The sequence below is a fragment of the Passer domesticus genome, chromosome 6 (genome assembly GCF_036417665.1).
Source record: "Passer domesticus isolate bPasDom1 chromosome 6, bPasDom1.hap1, whole genome shotgun sequence".
NCBI lineage: Eukaryota > Metazoa > Chordata > Aves > Passeriformes > Passeridae > Passer > Passer domesticus.
The window spans coordinates 40,954,590-40,979,000 of NC_087479.1; the positions used below are offsets into that span (position 1 = coordinate 40,954,590).

The 24,411-nt window shown below is 44.3% G+C and overlaps 1 long non-coding RNA gene across 1 annotated transcript; it reads right to left on the reverse strand.

The window, feature by feature from the left end:
• Positions 1 to 288: 288 nt before the first annotated feature.
• Positions 289 to 24,087, reverse strand: LOC135303287 (uncharacterized). Its single transcript, XR_010364741.1, has 2 exons — positions 23,509 to 24,087; positions 289 to 1,618 (listed from the first exon to the last, which is right to left on the reverse strand). It is a non-coding gene; the product is annotated as an uncharacterized LOC135303287 (long non-coding RNA).
• Between the last annotated feature and the right edge of the window lie 324 nt (positions 24,088 to 24,411).

Consider the following 24,411-nt stretch of genomic DNA (forward strand, 5'->3'; position numbering starts at 1 on the left):
TTACATATCTCCCGGAGTGGAAGGCATGGAAGACCTCGGGTGCCCAAGCAGGAGTCACCTTAGCTGTGTTGTTCCACCAGGCTCTCTCTTGTGCTCCAAACCACTGGGGGAAGAGCAAGATTATTGCTGTGTCACTTCCAAACCCAGGTGCAAGCCACATGCCTGTCCCACGTAGAGAATATGCCAGGTGCTCACAAGTGATGCTGGGGAAAAGGCACAGCTGATCCACTGATTAAGTGGTCAAGGTCTGGCCTCCAGTCTAAAACCAATCACAGTTATTTACAGAACAATTTGCAAGAAGGGACGAAGAAAAGAACTTTTATTTACATCTTTCATAGTTTGGTTTTTTCCTCCATCAGGTGCTCAGCTAAAAGAAAAATACATAGGCACAAAAATGTGTAATTGCTCAATGTTTGTGTATCTCTATTCCAATAAATAAAATTAGAAATTAAACTAGCATCTATTTCCCATCAAAATATTGAGTTAGAAAATATTAAAAAATTATTTAAATAGTAATAAATAAACACTGATCTTCATAAAGCTGAAGCATTAAGGAAAGCAAAAGCAACAACAAGATTGATAGAAAAATCCAGACAACGCAGTGCTGGTTCACTTCTGCCATTTGCAGCCAGTTAAGCCTTTGCCTTAACTCTTCCCTCTCTCTCTCTCTTTTTCCTCCCTCTTATGCACTGGGAATATTTATTTGCATGTGACCGGGCTTCAGAAGTTTCCCACGAACTGAGGAGCTAAACTGAGGGCATTGCTGTGCCAGGGTGGATGCAAAGATACTGCACGTCTGTGTAAGCTGTAGCCCAGAAACAAACCCAGTGGTAGCACTGGTGTGACTGAGTGCATCTTGGGCAGAGGCTGGAAGCAGGTATGCAGTGTTTGCATTCCCTCTCCCAAACCACTTCAAGGCCTTGTGCCAGCTGACCAGAAACTGATTAAATACCGTGTTGCTCTTACTCAATGAGAGAAGCTCTAAAAACTTTTACCATGAGCAGGAGGCAAGTGGAGGATGCAGCATGCTCCAGTCACTGCCAGACAGAGCAAGCACAACCAGGCAGCCAGTCACTGTCTCTCTCATGCATTTGGACGTGAAGAATCCTCCATTTTGGGTTACTCCAGCATCACTGAGGATAAATTTGACCTCTTTCTCCAGAATCCCATTTGCTTTCCATTTCCTCTACTGCCTTCACATCCAGGCCATGTGGCAGTCCAGGACATGTCCAGTCTGAAGGCTTGATTCATACAAGAACTAAAGTCCAAAGAAGATACTCCAAACTTGTGGTACTTTTTTCAGACTTTGTGCTCTGGTTCGCAGCCTTTATCAAAATTATCTGCAACAGTATAAGCAAGGCAGACAGTGCCATCTGTATTCTTTACTTTTCTGCTGAAGTTCACCACTCCTATGGGTCATGGTAACTTGGGGGAAACTTCTGCACCAACTTCTATGAGACGTTTGGAAATTTCAGAAACCTTTGCAGACAAGGTCACTGGTGTCAGGTTCAGCACTCATAGCAGTAGGTGATGCTTGTCTCAAAGATCAGCAGTACAGTGCCTGTGCTCCAAACGAAGCATGCTTGTCCATAATTCCTCTCCATGATCATAGAAGGTACTGAAAGATTAGAAGAGGAATAACAGGAAACAGCATAAAGATGCTGATCTTCAGTGAAAGAGGCTGATCTGTGCTAGGAGGGGTCTGGGATCCTACAGAATTCAGAAGTCACCAGCACACTGGCATTTCAGTGCCCTGGGGTTAGAAGTGAGTTGGGTATGGTGGTGTTTTACCTCTGATATCAGACTTAAGTGAGATGCTATGCTGATCACAATGACTCATGGTTTAAGTATAAACCTTTCCTAATCTGATCCAAGACTTTCCATAGAAATGGTGTGATATTTCTTCTTCTGCACATACTAAGTTATGAGGGATATTTAGAGCTTTTTGGTGACACAGATTTGTTCCTTTCTCCAAAATATTTAGCTGTGCAAGTTTATGCCGTTTAGGCCTGGAATATCTCAAATGGAAATGAGACTGCCTGGAGCTGAGCCCAGCATTTCTCTGGCAAATGTGCATCAATAAAACAAAACATTTACTCAAATAAATAAGAGATCAAGGGGGAAGAGGAGTGGGGAACCCAAATATCTCTCCCATTTTGTCCAGCTTTAACTCAAATAGAGATATTAGAGATAGGGGAAAGGGAACAGAGGAAGAGGATAACTTGATAGACAGAAAAGAATGTGAAAAAGTTGTATTCCAGCACAATCTAAAACTTTCCAGGGAGACAAATGGGGATAAGCAAGTAATACTGTGTGGCCTTTCATAGGAAGTCTTCCATTCATAGGAATTCTCTTCATTTTTCCATGACCATGTTTCACTGCTCTTTTTCCCCACCATTTTCTGATTCTGGATTCACAGGTTCTCTCTACAGTTAACCACACAAATATTTTGTGTACAAGTCACATTGGATCTCACAGAGTTTTGGAGAAGAAACCCAAGAGAGACCTACCAAGGCAACCGCCTGAGCTAATAATTTACATTAATAATAAAACAATCTCTTTTAAACCAGCATGTTTAAGGTAAATGGAAAGTGATGCAATCTTTCATTTACAGATCAGAAGGCAATGAACTCCATCTCTCCCTCAAACTTCACTTTCTGATGTGATCCATGAGACGGAAGCTGTGGTGGTTTCTGTCTGGAACAGAACTGCCCCAGGGAACATGATTGAGTCATGCCACTAAACAACACCAGGTGGGAGCCTGATTGCTCTGACCTCAAGAAAGAGTCAAGAAGGTGACAGAAGCAAAAAGATCATTCATCCTTCATTCCAAGGCTGCCTTAAGATAACAAGGTTTTCATGGACTTTGAGCCAATCTGTTGTGCTCCTTCAGGGAATTTTAGCTTTAACTTACTTTCCATGAAATCAAAACATCATTGTAATCATATTCCTTCTAGAAAGCAGGAATGTCTGAGTTACTCTTAGAGAGGCATAAAACAGGTTTCCCTAAAAGTAGGTGATATTGGGATAAGAATGCTCATCCAGATAATTTCAAAATACTCATTTGAGCAAAAATGCAGCAGCTGGAAATCTGGCATAAGAAGTAATTTTCAGCATAGAGGTATCTGAACTAGGAAGCACCTAATTTATCCCTGACATTAAAAAAAGGTAAGAGTTTCAGAAAGTCCTAACTTAAGACAACAGGGCAAACTGCCTTTGCTGGTGTTTTAAGAACAAAATCAACCACTTACACTGAAATAGCAGTTTTCATTATCTTTTTTGAGAAGAAATATCAAAATAAAATTGAAATTTATAAAGATGCAACTAGAAAGATTTGAAAATCCATGTAAAAACAGAGAGGGATCTAGAGAAAAGGTTTGTTTACAAGCAAAAGGAAGCAGATGAGCAGGAATAGAAGAGGGCAGACATAAGCATACCCATGTAAGAGATCATTTAGGCATCCCTAATGACCTCAAATTAAAACATAGCTCTTCAGGAATTTGAAAGACACAGCGCTTGTCTTGAGATCTTGTTTGAGAAATAGTGCTCACAGGAATGCAAAAGTATCCAGCAGAGATTTATGGAAACAGCAGAAGTACTCTGCATAGTCAAACATGGTGCTAGCCAATGCCTATTTTAATGGTATTTTGTGCTGTACTCTGAAGAAACAAAAGATGGGCTCAATGACAAAGCTTTTGTCTAAGCCACTGTGGCTAGAGCACTGCACTGATAAGGTATTCTAATCTACTTCCACTAAGGGAAGTCCATTTTTTCTTTCTAGGAGTCAGTGGTTTTGCTTCATTTTTCACACTGAAAAAAGTCTCCCAATAATGTACCTGTATATTGCTCAAGAAAGCACCTGCAAGCAGTGCTTGCTGCAGTACTGGACAAGGGGAGCCTTCTGCCTGACTTCTCTGAAGCAGCTGAATTTCTGGTGCCACAGCCTCACTTTTTCAGAAAAGACAGCCTCGCATGCCAGGTCAATCAGAGAGGCTGCCTCTGCTCGCTGCTGAATTTGAATTAAGGCTTTTTCTATTCATTGTTGTTCAATGACTTTGGAATTTTAAAGAATAGAACAAATTGAAATGACCAAATTTCTGCATTCAAAACAAACTAGCACCAAGAACAGGATAATTAGTCAGATGAATTAGTCTGTGGAGAGGGAGCCAGTCTGGGAATCGTGTGCTTAAGAGAGCAATCACAGAGCTGTAGAGATGGGCTCGTGGGTAGGTTTTCCAGGCACTGGGGAAATTACTGAGGCAGCCAGACCAGTAACAGCTGCTGTAACAAAAGCACAAACTAGATGCCAGGCCCTGTGAGTTCAAGAGGAAATACAGATGAGGATCCGACACTGAATGCATGAGGCGCTGACGTCAACAGTGTTGCACCAGGAATGCTCTTGGCCCCTACCCAAACCTTGCTCCACCAGAATTCCCCCTGCAAATTCCCTGGGACTCCCATCCAAACCCTCTGCCCTTTGAAGCCATGGACCCCTTTCGTGTTTGCCTGTTGAGAACACAAGGAGTTGAAAGCCTGTTTTCCTCTTTGCATCCCACTGCACAAAGTATGGCGTCTGCAGCAATTAAACCCAACTGGCTGGGGCTGCATTGATCCCAGCTGGTGAGTGAAACCCAGGCTGGAAGCAGGCTAGAGCTCCTGCTCCAGGGTTTCATTGCAAGCTGCACTGAAGGCCAGGTCTGCTCAAGTTCACAAAGGCTTTGACAAACCAGGTCATGCTTTAATTACATCTGACTGTTTTGGGAGGAAAAAATGTGCAGTGTGCAGAGATCAAGAGTGGGGTTTGTTTTTTTTTTTTTTTGTTTCTTTTTTTTTTTTTTTTAGTTTTGTTTTGGGGTTTTGTTGTTTTTGGTTTTTTTCTGGGAAGAAACCCACTTTGTGTGTGAGAACCCAATAAATATCCAGGCAGTTCAGGGCAGCTACAGTTGTTGGGAATTTCACTCCCATTTCCCTGGGTGGGCTGGGTTGTGAGCCAGGCTCTGAGCTGGAATTTCAGGCCACAGTTTGGACAGGCATGTGAAAATTTTGATCTCAATAAGATTGAGCAAGCAGAACTTGCCCAGAGCCCCCTTCCAGATACAACTGCATTGGAGCAATAACAAAGACCTGTATGAGAGTTTGAATTTGGCAAGTTCAGCCCCATCTCTGACAGCTGCCTGGTCTGGGGTAGTCTCTCTGAAAGGATAACTTTTCCTCTAAGACTTTTAGCTTTCTAGATCCTGGTAAATATTGTAGAAGGTGGTACACCATGTACAGACTCACACCTCTGTGTCAGATCCCGAAAGACAACACACTCTGAGAAGAAGTATTTTTCAAGCCTAGAGCTGTAACAAACAAACACCTGAGCATTTTGTATTTCCAGAGGAGGTCTGATCCTGTGGAGATTTTTGGCAAGAGGGAGCAGCTTTGTGCCTGGTCTGTATAGCACAAGGCACCGAGTCACAAGGGATGTTTTATCTGCAGAGACTCTGTGTTTCAACAGGTCCATTGCACGAATGGCCCCACAGAGCATATCACAGTACAAACAGGGAGCAGATGGAGCCTCAGTAACCCATGAGACTTTTCCAGCTGTGAGTCTACACAGAGCCAAAGAGGAAGCCGTAACAGCTGCTGTCCCATGGGGTCCTGCCAGACCCCCAGGTACACCTGCAAATCTGGGAAGAGCTCAGCTCTTTTACTTTTTGCTAAACTGGGTGGGAAGTTTTCCCTTTTCTACACTATTCTTCATAAACCAGCCTCCTTCTGCCTGACTTCTACTCCCCTTCTCCTTTGGTTTGCATTTCACCTGTGTGTTTGTCACGGTTTAAGAATGCTACTCCCCAGTTCAGTGCCCCTACTGAGACTCTCTCAAATCACATGCTACTCTCCTGCTTCCCCTTCTCCTCCCTGTTCCTGCTCTGGTGGGATGGAGTGGAAAATTGAGACACAAAAGATGAAGATCATGGGATGAGATAAGAACAATTTACTGGAAACAGCAATGGTATAAGAAAAAAACAGTAACATTGACAATGTTTATTACAAAAGTACACAAAAGAGAGGGTGATTCACATGCAAAAATGCTCACCACAGAACCCAAGACAATGAAGAATGGTGGACAGCTTACCCTCCCCTCCTGCCCACCACATTTTTTTGGCCAGAAGGTACACCCTTCTTTTGTTAAGCCAGAGGGTCCTTTTCCTCCACCCTCAACAACCATGTGAGGTCATATAGACTAATAGCTGTATCATGGCCAAAACTAGAACAGAGATGCTACTCCCTCACAAAAAATATCTAAGAGTGCATGCACTTTCCTGGGATAATGTACAAGAGCAATTCTTACTCATCACCCATGAATCTCAGCTTAAAACCAGGGCTCATTCCCTCTGAAACACAGCCTTTGCACTCAAAAATTTCTACTGCAAATAACAATCTGGAAGATCCTATGGGTTATATAGGCTGCCAGAGAGAATATTCTCAGAGATTATGCAGTTTGGTAAAGTTAGCATTTGCCTTAGGAAAGGGAAAAGCTACAGGCCTTCCAAGTCCACTAGTTTCAAGGGATTCAGCCTTACTCCCAAAGGATTAGTTATTATAAGGATTAAAAGCTACAGAAATAGGACATAAGAAAAAAAAAAGGAAAATAAGGTGGGGCAGGCATATTTTTGACCTACTCTATTATCTAATCATTTTGAGAGTTAGAACATTGAATTTTCTGCTAATCATTTGTTGGCTTTTTATTATTATATGCTTTCTCAACATATTTGAATATACTCTACCATTTTCACCCACACTTTCAAGGGTTACAGAAATAGAAGGGTCTACATACAGAATATCACAGTCAGCATGAAAAAAATCTCTGCAGTGTGGGAAGATTGAACTGAATTTAAAAAAAAAGTTACTAACTGAAGAAATAGGGGCTGAACTTCTTCTGCCATGAGAAAAGGAACAGAGAAAAAAGGATAAAGGAAGGAAAGAAAGTAGGACGGAGATCACTGGGGAACACAGTAACCAAACTGACTCACCAGTACTCTGGCACAAGTGCAGTGGGGGTCCACGACCTGATTTGGTATCCCCAGGGGTCTCTTGCCCTAGATCTGGCAGGGTCAAAGCCTTCCTCAGCTAAACCTGAAAAAGTCAAGTCTGTGGTAGTCAGGGGAAAGCTATTCTGCAAAAGTTTTCTTGACAGAATCTGAGAAAATATATCCTGCCCTGAAGGACAGAAGGGACAATCCTTCTGGATAGGATCTGTGGGTGATGTTTTCTGGGATACTTTCACTTAGTAGTGTGTAGCACATTGCTAGTAAAACATTATGAAAGTGCCAATTCAGAGAGGAGAAACAAACTCTAGCCAGACTCTCAGAATTGAGCTCTATCTGCCATTTGGCTGAGGAAAAAAAAACAAAAAAAACAAACAGATATGCTCCTAAGTCTGCAAATATGGCAAAAATAAGGAGAAGATTTTTTTTTAATGGATGTGAGAAGAGCTTAACCTGAAAAAAAAAGAGAAAGATGTGAGTAGGGAAAAGGTAATGCAATATAGTAGGTATGAAAGATTCAGTTCTAGAGTATTTTTCAAGTCAGACTGGCCATGATACTAAGAAATCCTGCAGAGGGACTGGGTTTGTTTTAGCAGAAGGGACAGGAGGGAAAAGTAATGATCTGTGATGCTGAGAAATCAGAATAAATTAGGTTGAAAAAGACATCTTAGATTATTGAGTAACCTTTACCAATCACCACCTTCTCAACTAGGTCATAGCACTAAGTGCCACATCCAGTCTTTTCTTGAACACCTGTAGGGACAGTGACTGCACCACCTCCTTGGGCAGTCCATTCCAATTTCTCTGAAGAAACTCCTCCTGATGTTGAATTTGAACTCTCCCTGGAGCAGCTTGAGACTATGTCCTCTTGTCTAGCTGCTAGTTGCACCCAAAGCCTTTCCCTCATTCACTGGTCATAAAAGTCAATCAGGTTGATCAGGCAGGACTGCCTTTCTCAAACCCACACTAGATGGGCCTGATCCATTGGTTTTCCTGTGTATGCTGTGTGATCACACTGAAAGTCATCTGTTCCATAACCTGCTCATGCACCAAGGTGAGGCTGACAGGTCTGTCGTTCCCTGGATCCTCCTTCTGGCCCATCTTGTGGATGGGCATCACACTGGCCAACCTCCAGTAACGTGGGCCCCTCCCAGTCAGCCAGGACAGTTAATAAATGATGCAGGGTGGCTTAGCAAGCCCTTCTGCTGCTCCCTCAGTACCCTTGGATGAAGCACATTCAGTCCCAATGACTTGTGAGCATCTCAGGAGGTTTATTCTGCTCCCTGCCACTGTCTACCAGCTCAGGGAACCAGCTGCCCTGAGGATAACCACCCTTAAAGGCACAGAAGGCATTAAGTACCTGGGCTTCTTCCTCATCTTTGGTGATACTGTTTCCTCCCACCTTCCATCCAATGTACTTATAAAAACACTTTTAATTATTGTCTTTCATAGCAGTGGTCAGATGGAGTTCTAGCTGAGCTTTTGTTTTTCTAATTTTCTTTCTACATGACATAATGGCGTCCTTGTACACTTCCTGAGAAATCACAGAAATCCATTTTGTGATGTGTGAGGGAAGGGTACCAGGTCCTTGGGTTCTTTCAAACACCTAAATGCTTTTTCTGGAGTACTCAGCTCTGATGGTCTGGTGAAGTTATTCCATTTCCCGAGTGAGGATTTACTGGAAAAGGAAATGTGAAGAACAGTACTGTATCTACCTACCTGCTCTCCAAAATCTTCACATTTCCACAAGAGACATGACATTTCTTAGCTGCCCACTGAATGTCACCTCTCCACCCTACTGCATGCCAGCCCATCGGCCTGGAGCTCACAGAAGTTACTAAATCACTCAAATGTTTAAGTGACACAAAAGAACAGGCAGCAGAGGGAAGGTTACCTGACGCCAGCTTTCATCACCAGCTGTTTACCTGCCCAGCATTTCTTCCTGTTCTTCACCCCGCTAACTGAACCTTGACCTGAAACAACCTGTATGTTTTTTAAAAATCTTCCACCCAAGTGAACAAGAAATCCTGCTGATTTCAGCACGAAGGAAGAAACCACTTAAAGTAAGCAATCATAATGAAAACAGGCCCTAAAAGTTTAGATTAAGCTATGGAAAACTGCACCAGTGATTCATTCTGCCTGGTGACTCCTCATTTAGGATTCTGAGAAATACAGCTCTGCTTGGAGATGATCTTCGTATGTGAGAATACAAAGAGGAAGGATAAAGGATGTGCAACATCATCTTGCAGATGAGAAGAGAGAAAACCTACAACATGTGTTAGTGTAATGGGACAGTGAAGGGCAGCAGACCTGACTCCTTCCCAGAGTCTGTCCAGATTTCAGGCTGTGAAATTGTAGGATCACAACAGATCAATAACATCCCAGAATCAGCTGTTGGGTACCTGAATAGCTGATCAGTGCAGCCCATCTACTCAGAGTTCAGCACTTTGGTGTGCCCTGGCAGCACAGCATCAGGTGGAACAGGAGAGCTGGACAGGCAAGTGGTTATAGCATGGTGCCTGCAGAGTGCTTTAAATCACAGACATAGAAAGAGAGGATTCATCCAAAAATTCTCTAATAAATAACAAGAAATTGGGAAAGGCTGGACAGCCCCAAAAGGAAAACACACAAAATTAAATCCTTTGCATTGTGCCTCAGAGCAAGGCTGCATGCAGTGGTTTCCCAGAAGCAGGGTCCTGTGCTGGTCAGTGCCTTGCAGGAACACTGGAAGTCCATCACTCAGCTGAAGGCAGGCAGAGTGGCAGGTCACCCAGCCAGGGTAGTGGGGACAGGGGGATGTGGTGGCAGCTGCTCTGTGGAGCAGGGAGGGAGCACCCAAGCACCATAAAGCTCTGCACTGAGGGTGGGAGCTGGGAAAAGCAGAGTTCAGTTGTACCGACTTCCACAAGAAGGGAATAAAAGTGACAAAATGAGAGCCTTAATTGCAGAGTAGAGACATATCATCCCCTCTGCTCTGCACCCCTGTGGGGATGTGCCACACAGATGTCTGTCTGGGATGGTTGCCAGCAGGGCTTTGCAGAGGCTTTGTCTCTGGGCTGTGCACTGGCAAAGAAATTATGGCTTTTATGTGCTCTCTAACTGCAATTGCAGCTCCAGCTTTATGTTCCTGCTTTGCTGGAAGACAGTTTGTCCCTCCTTTCCCTCATTTAGCCCTGCTGAGGAGCATAGGGGTGTTATCACAGCCCAAATGACAGATCAGGAGAGAAAAGACTGATGAGTGAAATCACAGATTTGACATTGGAGACTGAGGTGAAGGTGTCCCCATAACACAGACAGGCATCGTGCCTGCAGGCAGAGTTGCTTCAAAACAAGAAAGCCAGAGGCAGCAGCTGCAGGGAAGGGATGTAACTGAGCTCACAATCCTTCCCTGGACACTTTCTGTGGTGCCTGGAGGAAGGTCACTGTCACCACAGCAGGAACTTTGGTCCTCCATACTGTACAAGCAAGACAGACAACTCGAAAGAAGGAACACTTCAGTGGCCCCAGGGCATGTGAAAGGAGCAGCTCAGCTGTCAGTGGGTAGAGATAAAGGTACCCAAAGGACAGATGGTGTTGAGAAACTCATCTGTTTGTCAGAGGTCAGTCCTGAACCTCTGAACCACTCACCTCTCTTATTGCAGGGCTGCTTTTTCACTGGGAAGCAAACAGGCAGGTGTGACTCATTCAAATATGAGCTTGACCTCAGGGTTGGAGAGTTCCCCTGTATCACTGTCCCCAGAGGTTCCCTCAGCCTGAGCACATTTTGCAAGGCAAGGGCACTTAGTGCTGCCATTTTTGCCACTTCACCTTTAGCATGAGAGGAGGTGAGGCACTAGTTAATTAATTCTGTTCTGTCATGGAACAGGAGGGAAAAAAAGGGAAGTGTTGTTATGAGTCCCCCTGAGAATTACTTCTTTTGGAATATCTGGCAAATTGAAAACATTTGGCTTCAGATTAAGTGAAATGTTTTATTAGGCGGAAATCAAATAATTTCCCTTGGGAGGCATTTTCTACAAAAGCCTAAAGAACCAGACAGAATGGCTGGATTCCCAAAAGAACAGAAGCTATTCCTTGGCTACAGAAGAGAGGCGGTACCACTTGGGCTGAACTAAGCACCTGGCCATGGAACCCACTTGACCTTTGAAGTTGCTGGAAATGAAGAGGAGCAGCCTCAGCAGAAACAGAAGTCAGAGTAGCCCCAGCAGTGGTTGTTCATCATGTAGGAGAGAATCCCAGGTTCAGGAACTTCTATCTGGCCTAAGTACCCTTCCTCCTAGAGGGTCCCAATCAAGAAACCATCAGATATGCTCCCTGTGTATTTCAGGCTTCTTCTGAAGCCTTCCCTAATTTCTACACCAAAACCTAATGTAGACCCCCTGGTGACTGAAGCACTTGGGCATCAGCTTTTGCCAAAGGAGGCTTGGATGTGGTCTTGGTGTCTCTCATACCAAAATATCTTCTGCCCTAGTGGGTGGACTAGGAAACCCAGCAGTAACTGCTAGCCAGTTCTGCACAGGAACCCAGTCTGCAAAACATGAAACATCCTGTTACAGAAACATCAAAAAATGGATCAGTCTACATTCAGCCATAGATAGACAGAACAATCTGCTTATTTTTACATAAACTAGTCAATCATTTTGAGCAATTGGCTACTGCAGTCTTTGGCAAAATTAAAACAAAATCTGGTAAGGTGGAGCAAAAAAATGTAATAGGCACATATTTCTGGATTTAATTTTTCTCATATCTTTGCATTAATTATTCTTTCATTGACTTTTGTCGGTGATGAAAATGGACACACTTTTGTTGACCACATGCAGCTTTGTCAGTAACATTTGAATAGGCAAACCAACTATGTGGCAGAACCCAAAGCTGTGTGGTACCAGGCAGATGTGCAATGCTCTGAGAGATACGTAAGTAAAGCTCCCTATGTTCCACTGATATGTAGGATCAACAAGGCTATTTGGGATCTATGAGGGTGATGTAAGTACTAGAGGGAAAGACAACCAGATTTTCCATAAACAGCATCAAGGTCTTTTTGTGTCAGCAGTCAGCACCTCAGAAAATTACCTCATGACAAGGTTTTCAGGGACAGAAAAGTTCTGCACAGATTTCTAGCTTCCTTGACGTAAGTGCTTGCAACACACACTTACTGAACATGCTCTTCTTCAGGGCCAATTTATGCTTGTTTTAATATCCTTTCCAAAATATCTCACTGGGGTCATGGGAAGTGCTACGCAGCCAAGTCAAGTGACAAGCATCAGCATGTTGTCAGCATGTGAAAACAAAAACAAATCATTTTTAAAGGAATTGGAGAGTCTAATGACAGAGCTAATCTTTAACAGTTCCAGGAAAAAAATGCATCTGGTAAAGGAGAGAACTAGAGGTTTTTACATCCATTTACTCCCCCCAGGTGAAACTCCTCTGTACCTCAGATGCAAAGCCAAGCACAGCAGAGACAGCAAGAGGATAGCCAAAGCAGAGATCTGGCATCAGAACATGCTATTCCCAGACTACACTGATTAGTCCATCATTTCTAGCACAGCCTACGACAAAGCCAGCTCCCCACGTTGCCTTTGCCATCTGTAAAATCAGGAGAACAGGTGGATTTGTCCTACTTCCAAACCAGTAATGACCAAGCCTCACAAGCTGTACTGTGTTCCCACGCCTGTGAGACAGAAAGATATTACTGCCCCCACTTTGGAAATGAGGAGCCAAGAATAGGTGAAATGTAACTGTTTGCCCAAATTTTCACATAAAACTGATGACAGAGCAACTGACTCAAAACCAGTTGTCCTGTCCCTAGGTCAGGAGTTTAATTCTTAACACCTTACTCCAAGCCTGACCTGACATTTGATCTAGAAGGTAAATACTGATTGTGTGGGTAAGTTTTTCATTTTTCTTACAGGACTCCAGTTCTTGGAAGTTATTTTATTAAGATCTCAGTCTCTGTTTACTTATGGGCAGCAAAATTGCACACAGAGAAACTCAAGCATCCCACAGGTATTACAATGTCAATATCCTGTGAAGCCACATGGAAATGAAGCAGTAGGCATGCCAAGGCTTTAGAGGCATAATATTCCATGTTTGATAAGACTACATAGAATTGGGTCATAGGGTCTCTTCAGCCGACAATTAAACTTCACTAGAGGTTTTGGTTCTCTGGGGTGGGGTTTTATCCAAGCCCTAAATATACCTGTGACCAAATTGCCAAGAAAGGAGCATCTCCTGAATACAGAAAATAATAGCACTATTTTTTGTTGATTCTGTTGAGTTTCAAACTCATTCTGTAGAGACAGAACAGACCAATATCTTATCAGAACCTGTAAAACAATTTTCCTTCTTGCAAAGAATTTTAGAAATGGCCAAACTTGTTCTGCCCTTCATCTCCACTGGATGAGCCTCTGTAGCCTATGTGCAAGTAAATCTCAGTGTAAATTATATTTTAAACAGCAATAAAAGCAACTGCTATCTAAAAGTATAGTGGTTGTCACAACACCTCCAGGCACATCTGCTCAAAATTTCAGCAGCAATAAGGTGGAAGTCAGGTCTCAAGCTAGCTGACTAATAGGATTTCCTTTCTGTAGACATTTTCAATAGCTTGAAATGTAATTTCAAATAGGCATTAAAAAAGTTTGCAAGTTTCCTATAAAGCTGAAATCCTGTAAGATGTTATTTCAGAAATGCTAATATATACAAAATATTAGATGGAGGCCAGGACTTCAGTAGCTGTTGAGTAAAATGACCATATCTGGTGTTTTTCCAATATCATGGCTGCTCAGCACTGAATAAGGATGGCAAACATATTTGGGAGGCACATCAGCCTCACACAAGAATCAAATTTCCAGGTTCTAAGGAGCAAAAGAAGTCTCACTTCAGCCAGCCAGAGGATGCAGGACTGACCACAGGGCAGCAATTCCTGGGCAGACCTCAGCAGCTTTTTTTCTGCGCGGTTCCCAGATCAAACATGTGATACAACAGGCAAGTAATCCAAAAGTTATCCAACATGAGACTGACAAGTGAAATTTGTCAAACCACATGAAACATTTCTACTTCAACACATATACATTTTCTAACTGCATCAGCTGTATTGGAACATTCCTACTCAGTTCCTACTCAGCTTGCAGAAACAAGCTCTACTTAGTTCTGCTTGCTCCCAAAAATTACAGTTTCTTCTCATACAAACAACAGGAGAGCTGTCATTAGGGCCTTATCAGGACCTTTTGGGCATGCAAGTGGACAGGGTAATTCTGTTACTGTCATTCATCAGCTGTAGCAAATCATGTACATGTGCTCCCTTAACCAATTTGTCACAGTATTTAGAAACACACTGGCCTACACTAAATAGACAGCAATGACCAGCTCTGCAACCCTTCATTAATTACTGTGGAATCATAACCTAGCACAGGTAGGTGCTTTTCAGAGCGGAGCCACAGAGGCAAACTTTGTTTTGGAAATAGGCACCTGCATGGTCCATAAAAGCCCAGCTAAGAAAGGAAAGCATGCTCCAATTAATCACTAATGACTGACTTTCCTTTGTGTTGAACAGACTGTGCTGAACAAAGCAAACCTAGAGCTTGGAGTATTTAAACAAAAACACAGAGTAGTGCATTGAGAGACTATAAAAGGAAGCAATATATAAGAAATCACATTTCTGCATGTTTTCACAGTATCACCAAGGAATGCACAGTACTGGGTACAGCCCCAATACTGGGGCCGTGGAGTTCTCACACTGCAGCAGGCCATGTAGGAGTCATCAGATACTCTGCAAATTTGTGAATTCTCTATTAGAAAGAACACAGTTCCTTCTGTATAACAGAAAACCCAGTCAGTTTAGTTCCCACAATCAAAGAGGCCCATCAGTGTGCAAAGACCATCAGGTCCCCACTGTCACAGCACTGTCCTTGCCAAGCCACTGTTGGCTGTCAGGGATGCAGGTACCCAGAGTAAAGACAGAGGCACTGGGACAAAGTGATAGGGTCTCCTAGATATATGGTTACAGCTTCTCATATGGGATGGGTTGCTGCAAGCACAGTGTGCTCAGTGACCTGCCTCCTCACGAGCAGCCCCCAGACCAGCTGCAGAATAGCCTAAATAGATGTGCCCAAGCAAGGACATCCCAGGAGATGGGCTCCAAACTCACACTGAGATGACATCAGGATGCTCTTCAAGGAGTCCCTCAGCTACTGTGTTACACCTCAGAGTTCTCTCTGGAGCAGGGATTGGTTCCTATGTATAACTTGTGTCAGGTTTGAAGCCTCTGGATGCTACTGGCGGGGGTGACTCAGACCAAGAAGGCCCAAATTAATTTCTACTAGATGTAATTAAGTAGATGTGTAAATGCACTGAAGAAAATACTGTGGCTCATTACAGACCACGGGACAGATTTACTGACCTATGCTCATCTGTACAACCCACGTATCAGGCACCACATTTCATCCAGAAGAAGACAGAGCCACAATGAGAGATTTTCTCTTTCACCAGTTCAAACTCAGAAGAGTTAAAACAAAAAGGACCTCTGCCCCAGCTGCATAAATAAGAATATTTCCACTCAGAACAGAACTGAAATGGAGGTTAGATAAGCAAGGCCTTGGCAGCAGGAAAAACAAACAAAGCCAGTCCCTGCTACGCCCACTGAGAAGCAGCTTGTTTTGCCGTGAAACAGTTTGTCACACAAGATCTGCAAAGACTCACTGGCAGGCAAGAGCAACCCATCTAGGTTTCTGTGAGCCCAGACAGGAGGAGGAATGGCTCCCAGTTAGGATGTTTCAAATGTTGTGACAGGAGGGCAAAGCTGCAGCCCTTGCAGGCACTCAGCAGCACACCACCAGCTAGAGGTTCCCTGGGCAGAGGGCTAACCTGGAGGCCACCCTGGTTCCAATACACCATGTCAGTCAATAACAGGAAGCCAGTTTAATCAGACCATGTAATTCCCTGGCAATCCTCACTTCCCTTAAAAAGGTTTTCCACTAATAAGATTCCATCTTGGCTCAGACAGCGCTGGGAAGCTGGGGTTCGTCTGCTGAGATCTCAACACTAAGTTGAAAACAAGAGATATATAAAGTCTAAGCAGACATCAGAGCACTCATTTCCACACACCTCTCTAAGGGATCCCAGAGGTTCAGAAGAGAGGACTGAGCTCACCCCAATGTCCTCACAGAAATTACACTATTGCAGTCACTCATGAAGGAGCTTCAGCCCCGCATCCTCATGCTGCTGACAGAAGCAGAGTGGCTGTGCTGAGCCCAGCTGCACCCACCAACCTCCTCTGCCCTCTGGGACACCTTGCCCTTTTTTGCTTTGGGTAGGCTGGCTGATGAACAGCTCCTTGACTGAAGGGATGATTCAGATACAGCTCTAGCAAGAAGAAACTCTTGAGCTATGACAGCGACACAGAATGCAGCATATCTGTTTTTGTTGTCAAGTGTCCTTTCCCCTCCTGCACCTCCCTCAGCTCTCTTCCTCTAATTTTATTCCCAGAGCTGAACGATTGCTTTTAACAAAGATGGTTGAGTCATTTCCCCGCTCTGATGTGCCATCTACCAAATGCTTCAGATGACTGATGTCTTAAGAAAGAACCCTGTCTGTTCCCTTGCTGCACATCTTAAAGCCGCCAAAATGGAGCAATTATACCCAATTTCTGTGACAAAGAACAAGTAGACCTGTCATTATCACAGCTTCCCCTTGGACAGGCAGTGGGTGAGAGAAGGAAATACATGATCAGTGTCATAACAATAACAGGCTGATGAATGCCATGAACCACAGCCGGCTGTGAGTCCACATCAGGAAGGTGTTTCTTATGCCTGCAAATAATAAAGCCCGTGAAGGATTGACCTGGGCATTACAGGAAGGCACCACTGTTCAGTGCTGGACCCCAGGGACCCTCTGCCAGACATCTGCTGCTACACCTGTGGTCCAACTCTGTGCCCTCAGTACAGGCTCCAGAGGACATGAGGCATGGCACATTTGACTCCCCACACCATGCAGCATGGGCTCAGCAGAACACACCCAAGACCTCCAGAACAGGCAAGGCAACTCTCTGGGGAGGTGCACTACTCTGCTCTGACTTTTGAACACAACATCCACCTCTAATAGGAACACAGCTGCCAAGTAACCTTTGTATGAGGCTACAGAACATTTCTCTGTGGCTTCACATCCATGGTGGGAGAACATGTGTACCTTTGGCTTTTACTCCCTCCTACATGGAGTCCCATAGGGGATGCTCAAATTTAAAGAGGATTAGGCCATGCCTATGATCCCCAGACAACACTTGCAGCTGTTGTGGATTTTGGCAAGGCAGTGTACACAGCACCTTGCTGGGTACTTCCCTGACTACCTCAAGCAACCAAAACCACACAGTGCATCCTCCCTGCCCACACTCCTCATGTTCATCCTCATAACTCCCCCACCCTTTGTTGGTCACTAGTTTCTCATGGCCGTAACTGACTGGATGCTGCCTGGCTCAGAAGATGCCTGACATGCTCCAGTGTGCCTCACAGCAATGACGAGTCCTTCCCTGGAACAAGCAGGGGAGGCAGCAGGCCCTGCTCTCTACAGAAGACACATGTCAGAAGGTAGGAGACCACCAGCTTTGTTCAGCCATAGTGTGAGGCTGATAGATGAAGGAAGAACAAGTAGAAGAGACAAGGCAAGTGGACAAGTCACAGTCCTCAGACCTGAGCTTCCTTGCATGTCACTTGTGTCTGGCTGCACAGTTAATATTTAGAACTTGGATGCCATCACAAATTTCATCAAACACACAAAATCTTTCACTGGCCTGACCCCTCCCTTTTCAAGGGGTCTGTACCACTCCAGCTTTTCCCATCTCAGGCTCTCTACCCTCATATTCTACTCCTCACTCTTGTCTCTTTTCACATCCTATAACTCTTCCAGCTTATCATGAGCTTCTAAAACACAGGACCCATGAGTCAAGCCCTTTCCATCTCATGGCTAAAGCTCTCCTCTCCCTGCTGTCTCCAGTCAACACAGACATGTTACACACTAGCACAACCCCTCCAGCCACTGCTCCCCATCCTTTGCTGTTTTAAGCTCAAACCAACACAATATAACCATGCAAGCTGGAGGCATACCTTCCTGCTCCCATCTAACAAGAGTCAGGTGCTGTGATTTGCTAAGGTCTGATCCTGAAAGTTGCAGACCAGAGAGACCTCAGCTGTCCAAGTCATTTCCCTGCACTCAGCCTTCAGACTCCTGACTGGATCTAAACAAAACAAACTGATGAGAAGTCTGTAGATTGAGCCAGCCCTTTTACTGGTTCAGCACTTTATATTGCTGAAATAAAAGTGTGAGAGCAGAAGAAAGGTAAGGACCTACACTCAGGAGTTAGGAATGCAACATACTATTTGTATTGTTGGCAGGAGATTGGCTTTATAAGTAAGTCAGCCTATGCGTATGTTTTCAGGTTTGAGCCCAGCCTATACCCCTTGGAAAAAAGCCATGCACACCTTCCTATCCACAAAGGACAGTCCCAGGGACCAGCTCTTTCAGGCATTTTGTATATTTTAGCAATATCAATACCCTTGGACAAAAGTCATCATTGCTGTGTGGCAGGGTCACTGATCCAGCCTTGCCAAAAGTACAGCAAAGTTTTCTTTAAAGCTGAGCACTTGTCTCCCCAGAGCAATCTCTGCCTCAGATACCACTGCCTGTCAACTCATTTCTCTGTTGTCATCCAGAAGAAGGAATAATAAGTGAAAAACACAAAGCAGTGTGGCCTGGGAAAATTCTGACAGCCTGACAAAAGAAAGCAGAGGAAGTATCTACTTGTTTATATATTTTGAGATCTTTGAATAAAGATTTCCCTGAGAAAACATCGTGACTTCCTCTAACCAGATGAAGAAAAGAAGATGTCAGCTTGTATCTCATCAGATTTTCTGGTGTAAAATCTAAACCAGGTATTTAGATGGATGATGCCATTCCATGACAGTAATGTTCCTTCTGAGAAGCACTACCTGCATTTAAAAACACAGACTAAACCAAACCCACTAAAAGAACAGAGCGTACAGAAACTACATACCACCCACTCAGCTTTGCAGATGCAAAACAACTGAACCCACAAAGAAGAAAACAAACAGGGAAGGGAGCCAGAGCACAATGCCTGGCTCAGGCAGCAGCAACCAAGCAGCAGCTGCATCACAGAGGTGGGTAAATGGCTGCACAAGCACAGCCCTGGGCATATGGTCCCCCGTGTCACCCCAGAGGCCCCTCTGGAGCTGCCAGGGGTTCCAGCTGCCTCCTGCTCTAGCACCAGAGCACATTTCTCAATAGGAAACACACTTGCAGAGCTGTAGTGCCCCAGATTTCCCCGAGTACAGTAAGTGCATGCTTGGCTCTGTTAGTTCAGACATTTCAGGAAGGGCAGCAAGACTAAAATGGGAAATGGAAGGAAAAGCTGATAGGGAAATACTTCAGAATATCTCACTAAAGAGCACAACAATAGGATTACGTAGACTCAGCAAAGGACAGAGCAAGGGAATTTTCCTTGGCTATTAAGACACAAAACAAACCCTGATGAAGCAGTGCAAGAGGCTCCTGGAGAAGCTGTGAATTCACCATTATTGAAGATATTCAGCAATCAGCCAGACATGACCCTGAGTGGCTTTGCAGTTGGTGTTGCTTTGAGTGGATGGAAGGACCAGGCGACCTTCAGAGATCACTTCCAGTCCAAATTAAAACAATGGTGTTTGATCAAAAGCCACCATTAAGAATTGGAATAAAACAGGAGATTGAGAATGGCTATTCACAGTACTTAGGAAAAGAACTGTGATCAGGGGGACAAATCAAATACAGAATGATTTGGAAATATTCTGTTGTTAAAATGAACTTGATCAAAGTGGTTTTATTGAAATCTGAGGCCAGTCATATGCCTGACATTCCTGATACTGCTGGATGACTCCAGAATGGGAAAGCCATACTGAAAAGAAAAGGAGAAGCACCTTTCTCCACCTCCAAGAGATGTCATTCCTGCCCACCGTGCTTTGCAGATTGTAGAGGTGAGAGTACGGATCCGCCCTAGGAAGAGGCAGTGCCGACAGGTTCTGGCAGGCAGGAGTGACCTCTCCTGGAGGCTGCCAGCCCGGTAGCCTTGCTCCAGGGACAACAGGAGCCCAGCCACAGGCTATGGTTGCCTCTGTTTGGCCAGAGTGCCAGAAAGAGGCCCCTGACAAATCTCTGCAGCACCCCAGTGTCAGCCCCCAAGACACACTTCCAGCAGGCACCCACCATAACGTTGTCAGCCTGCAGAGAAATACATCTTTGGAACGCACCTCTGTTTTGTATTTGGCATGAGCAGGATTACCTGATAATGAAATGCTCTCTACTTCATCCATAAACACAGTTCTTTAAGTAGATTTGATACAATAGATATTTAAATCTGAAGGGCCTATTCCAGTTAACCTGTCTTTAGAACAGGGTGAAATGCAGAAAGGTGACTGTAGAGGACAGTGACAGTTATTAAAAGTAGTGACCTAATTAGTCACAATTATATAATTACAGGCAAATTGGAGTTGGGGGGGACTTCTGGAAGTCACCTCATCCAAGCTTCTGCACAAACAGTTGTGATTAGGTGGTGAGGTTGTTCAGGGACTTGTCTGGTTCAGTTTTAGTATCTGCAGAGACAAAAATTCCACTTTCTCTCCAGGAAAGGTGCTTATCCTTTTATGGTATCAGGTCTTATTAGAACAGAGTCCCCTATTTGGTGACATCACAGTTTATTTTCTGTAGATAGCTCTATCAATATGTTTATGCCAGGAGTCATTTTACAGCCTTGCTTGACATTGCCATATGAAAGCAGCAATCCACAGCATTAGTATTGCTCATGGAAAGCAGGTAGCTTTAACTATGACACAAAAATGGTGAGCTTGGAAAGACAAGGAGCATGCTCAGATGCACAGGCCCACCTAAAAGCCTGTCCAACATGACAAATTAAGTTGTACATTATGGTAGTTAATGCATCCAGATTTGGACCAGTCATATGGATGGTGAGGGTTACATGGGTGCAGTGGAAGACAGTCCCTCACAAAACAGCATGTCCATAAGGGATGGTTAAAATCTGACTCCACCCAAGGGTCATGGTACAAAGTAAAACACGATCCTATTGCTAGAACAAATGTGATTCTTGGACATAAAAGCACAAAATTGTCCTGCAATAGCAGAGATGTGGCATTATCTTAGTATACATTGCTGTTGAAACAGCAGCAGCAGAAACCACTCTGCTGTATCAAAAGAGAATGTGTAGCTTCATGTCAGTGTTCACAGTTTAAAAACAACACAGGATGGTCAAGAGTTCAGGGAAGAGCTTCAAGAAAGACACAGCATCTGGAAAACATACTTCTAGCAAGAATCTTGAGAAGGTCAACCCAAGTTTAGCCCACAGAAGGTCAAAAGATGATTTGTAATTACCAGTACCAGAATAAATTATAATAAAAAAGCTTTTTTAATCAGGTAGAGAAAAAAACCAGGAATATAATTTGATGCAGTGGTTAGAAACCAAACAAATTCAGAGGAACTATAGGAGCACTGTTTAACAAAAGCCATTAACTATTAGAACCATTTATGTAGGAATGGGATAAGCTTCCGCAGTTTGAGACCTTGAACTGAAGACAAAACAGCCTTTTTTCAAAGATGCATTGTATCTCAAGAAATGTTGGAGCAGAAATTATTGAGTGAGATTTATTGTCAGAACAGATAATCATAAAGATCCCTCTGGTCTTAAAAATATGAAAAGTGCCCAGGAAGAACAGAAAATACCTCTGAAAGCACTGAAATACATCTGAACGAATTGTGCTGTGTTATGAAAGAGATTTTAATTACTCTTAAAAGTTACAAAAGAACATGAATCTTTTTTGAAAGCCACAATTTCTTTAATAAATATTAAAAACCCAATGAGGAAATCCTTCACATAGCTGCCAACAACTGAAGAAAGAGGAAGGACATCTGTAGAAAACAAAAAAGAGGGCACAGAAGTATTCTTTTTCTGCAAAACCTGTAAATGTAGACAATTTTGGTGCCACTTAGAGCAACACCTGGCCTATCATTTTAAACAAAAAGGGCAGAGCTTTGTACTCTCATAAAATCAAACACAGAAAACAAAGGAAGGTGTAAAAATTACAGTCCAGAGATTGCTCAATGTTGTTGAGCTTTCTCTGCCCAGTTTTTGAAAGCTGGCCTTGTGCCTTGTGTTTTTGTATATTTGCAGAGGCTTTGTGGGTGCAGAATACCACCAAACCAGCCACTGTGTGCTGGTGCCAGTGACAATGCACAGCTGCAGGCTGCAAGAGAGCCTGAAGCTCTGGCAGAGGATTGCCTGGGAAGTGCTGTTTTGATGTGAAACCAGATGGAGTTTCAGTGGTGTTTTGCTTTGAGATTTCTGGGTTCGCTCAAATCCGGGAAACTCGGGAGGAGGGAAACCATAAGCAGATGAAAACATACCCCACTAACAAAGAGTTTGCACAAGATCCCCTGTGCACAGTCTGGGGAGAAATGTAACCCTGGCCTTTCCCACTGGAGCCACACTGGGACCCAGCACACAGGAGCCATGCCGTGAGCGAGGACATGCAGGCAGTGGGAGACCTACAAACCCAGCTCCTTGGGCAGATGGGAAAGGAAACAGGAACTCAAAACAGAATAATGCTTTACAGAAGATTTTTTTTTTCTAAAATAAATCCCAACAACCACCAGCTGGTTCTCATTTTAGTCTGCAGATGAATAGATTTTGAGCAGAAAAGCAGCAACAGATGCCTTGGTGCTGCTCTGCAGGAAGCAAAGAAGCAATTATCCACATGGAATTCACCCCTGGGATTTACAGCCCAGGAGGCTCTGTGATGACAGGCTGGCCCATAGCCTGAGAGCTGCACCCTGCCAATGCCTACTGCTGTTGCTCTTCCAGCCCTAGGTGCATCCCTCTGGGGCATCACAAGGCACGGCTGTGCTCTGGGAACTGGAATAAAGTCTGTCCTTTCCCTTCACATCCCCAGAACTGCTCGTGAGCTGGGGAAGTGTGGAGGGAGCACAAGAAAAGAGCTGGGACAGACAAGGCAAGACTTTCACAGGTGTCCCCAGGAGGGAGGACAGGGCCTGTCCTGAGCTCTCAATGGTCTTTTGGCAACAGAAAGCAAAGATGATCTGCCAGTTACAGGTTTTACCTACTGAAGTTTTTAGTTTTTCAGTACTTATAGGCAAGGGAGGAGAGCTGAGAGCCACACAGCCTTTCAGGAAGCATGTCACCTCCCTCCGTGTGCACCTTACTCTGTGTGAGCAAGCCCCTTAAAACCAGCTCCACACAGGCCCTGAGAGCCTCTCTGCTTGGTCTACAAAACTCTTTGACCACAAGGATTCAAGTTGCATCAAGTGACACACAGGAGCCCTGGGACACAGTCCAGCCATCCAAAGTCAAGCCCCCAGCCTGGGGCTTTCCATCTCTCACACCACCACCCCATCCTCAGCCACAGGGGTGTACCTGGTAGAGCAGCAGCAGTCTGGGCAGCTTCAGCCATAAATCCAGCAGAGGAAGTTCAGTAGGCAGGGAATTGGCTTTCCATGGTGGCTGCACATTTCCTGCACTCCCAAGGACAACCCCTGTGCCAAGAAGCTGGAGGCTGGAGCTACTTTCATGGCTTTTACAGAGCCTACAAAATCCTCTCTCCAAGGAGATGTATATAAGGAATTACTGGTGGATTAGTTCAAGCTGAGCCTTGAGGAGGAGGCAACAGGTTGGGTTGATGTTGGGACAGGACACACATGTGTGAGCTGCAGAGGCAACCTCAGAATGGTCTAGCCCACCGTTCCTGCTCCCCAGGGCTCTTCCTGGCTGCAGGTGTGCTGCAAGGTTGTTTGATACCTGCTGCAGCTGGGGTCAAAAGGGAAGAAATATGGGTGGGGATTAGCACAGCAGGTTCATGGCAATCAGCATCTCTTCTGAGGGTGGGGTCCTATGTGTTTTCCAGCCATTTCCATCCGTGCCACAGTCAGCATCCTTTAGTGCTAAGCCTAGATCATAAGCTGCCTGGGATGGACTCCATGTCAATTTGTATATAAAACAAAGGAACAGCACATACATGCTTTATAAACGGATATTGGAGTAAGGAACTCTGCCACAGTTAGCATTTCTGCAGGTCAACCCGAGTCCTTGTTATGATTGCAAATGGCTTTTCAAGTGCAGCTCTTCCCAACAAGGAATGTGCGTGTGAAGCGTCTGTAACAAATCGCGCACAGACACATCGCTGTGTCAACAGGGACATGCACCCTCAGTGCTCCAGAACTACATGCTTACATTTACCTCATGCTTACATTTACCTCCTGATCACCAATCTTCCAAAAGCCAGAACACTTTTCAGGTTTGGAGGGCAGCCTGGACTTGCTA